Source organism: Muntiacus reevesi, chromosome 7, assembly GCF_963930625.1.
Source record: "Muntiacus reevesi chromosome 7, mMunRee1.1, whole genome shotgun sequence".
Classification (NCBI taxonomy): domain Eukaryota; kingdom Metazoa; phylum Chordata; class Mammalia; order Artiodactyla; family Cervidae; genus Muntiacus; species Muntiacus reevesi.
The window spans coordinates 57,152,475-57,154,835 of NC_089255.1; positions in this window are offsets into that span (position 1 = coordinate 57,152,475).

A 2,361-nucleotide genomic window follows, 5' to 3' on the forward strand; every position below is an offset into this window, starting at 1 on the left:
AGAAGTTTGGTCAGTCCCTGCCCCAGAGCACTGCTCAACAGTATTCCACATGGGAACCACCCATCTTTGCCAGGTGGTCCTCCTCACATGAACAACAATGGCCTGTGCCATTTTATAGGCTTACCTCCTGTGGGTTGTCAGCCAGCCAGGAGACACGGTTCATCTGACCATTTCCAAACCAGACACCAGACTGCAAGAGAAAATAGAGGCCAAGAGTTTGTACAGAAAACTGCAAGCCTAAAGACCTAATTCCACAAAACATGCTTTAGAAAAAACAAATCACCAGCAAAACTCAGCCCAGCTCCTTACTGTCCTACACTGAACTGGGAGCTTTTTAACATCTGGGTCAGAAGCACTCAATTTGATTACAAAGGCCAGGCCAACATCTGGGTACCTCAGATCAAACATATCTCCTAGTGTGAATAAAATGGTTTTCATTTGCTTTTTGGTGGTGTGGGGATTACAACATCCATACTCTTGGAGAAATGCTTACAAATTGAGCATTTGACTTTTCCTACGAACTACATTCAATTAACTCTTATTTATCCACATGTGATTTATCTGCTGCAAAATTTAAATGAAAGACTGTCCTTTTCTGATTGCTCAGTTTAAGCCTCAGCCATATCACATATGTCCTATAAGAAAAAAAATTCATGTGATGTGCTTCAAATCCAAATAAAATTTCTTTTGTCATGTCTGCATTGTTTCTTAGCTCCAGGAATACATTAACCAGGAACTTTAGGTAGAGGCACCCATTAACTCTTATCACAGCTTCTGTGATTTTCAGGGAGGGGAAGTCTCTAGTCTATATGTAAAGCTACAACCCAGTGAGTTCTCACTTCTAAGGAGTGCTCCTCATGTACCAATATCCTTCTCCCTTAACATTTCTACCCTCTTTCTTTCCAGGACCCCAAAAGCAAAGAGCAACATTTCAGCAGAGAGTGTGGCCAGGTTAGAACTCCTGCAATCACATTTTATCCTAACTCAGATTTAACAGTTACCTTAGAGATTTAAAGGTTATGTAGTTTATCTAATCACTACATGTAGCCAGGAATAAAATGCACACCTCAGAATTAGCTCCTGAGAGAAAATCAAATAGATGAGTGAATACTCCAAATACCAGTGTCCTTGTATTATATCACCAATCTGAATGTACGTACTGAAGGCCATTAAAAATCGAAAAATTAAATTCATTTACAAAGTTGTAAATATTAGCCATTGAGTCAACCTGAATATTCTTTCATTATGCTATTTGTCAGAGCTCTTTTCTTTCTTTTGGAATACTGACCCATCCTCCATACTTTGTTTTTTGGCTGTGTATCACATCATGTGGAATCCTACCATCCTCCACTCTTACTCTTAGATCAGTACTAAATCAACACTCTGGCTCATTCCCAACTGGCCCAGAATCCAGGTAAAAGGGAGAGGTATCACAACTAGTCAGGGATGGCAGAAGAAAAGAAGGAAATATTAACACTTTGTTGTACACCTGAATCTAACACATGTTGTGAATCAACTATACTTCGAAAAATAGAACGTAGGAAATACTTCAACTTGGAACTATCTGGATCATCTACATGGCCTAAACATATGTGGAGAAAGGCCTGTGTACCTGGATATGGCTGTAGTCAAGTCTAGACAACCATCCAAATAACCCAGATCTCCAAAGGAAAGGCCAGGATTTTAACACTTCATGTTTCCACCATAATTCACTAGATGATTACAAATGCACAGTTTACTGTGATTAGAGCTCTACAGTAGAAAAAAACAGACTTTGGATCAGTATACAATACCCATCCAAATCCCTTGAAATCTACTGTATTTAACATATCTATATGGAGCCAAGACCATCATCTATACAGTCAAACTGAAATGCAGGAGGATATAATGTATATATATGATGCAGATATAAAAATAAGCACAGGGAAAATATGCATCGGGTGGGTGGGGACCAGAGGAGGGCAGGAAGAGGAAGTGCTGGTTTCCAGGCACTTCCTTAGAAGAGCTCCTTAGCAAGTTCGATGCATTTGCTTAGAGAGTTCTAAGCAAACTCTCCCAGAATCAAATTATCTGGGTAATTATTCAACCTGAAGCTCTCTTTTTCCTGTATTGACAAGTCCCATATGTTTGCACAAGCTTGACCTAAGGAATTTGCAAGGTCATTGACTTTTCAGTGGGCTGATGAACATGTATATGAAAATCCTCTTTTCAGAGTTTTGCTTCATTGCTAAATACTTAATTGTGACTCTGAATGTGCTATGATTCTGCTTTCACCAACTCTCAAAGGAACTGGGATGTATACGTTATTAGTGAAATGCATACATATAAAGGGTCTATCATTTTCAAACTATGAGGAAAATA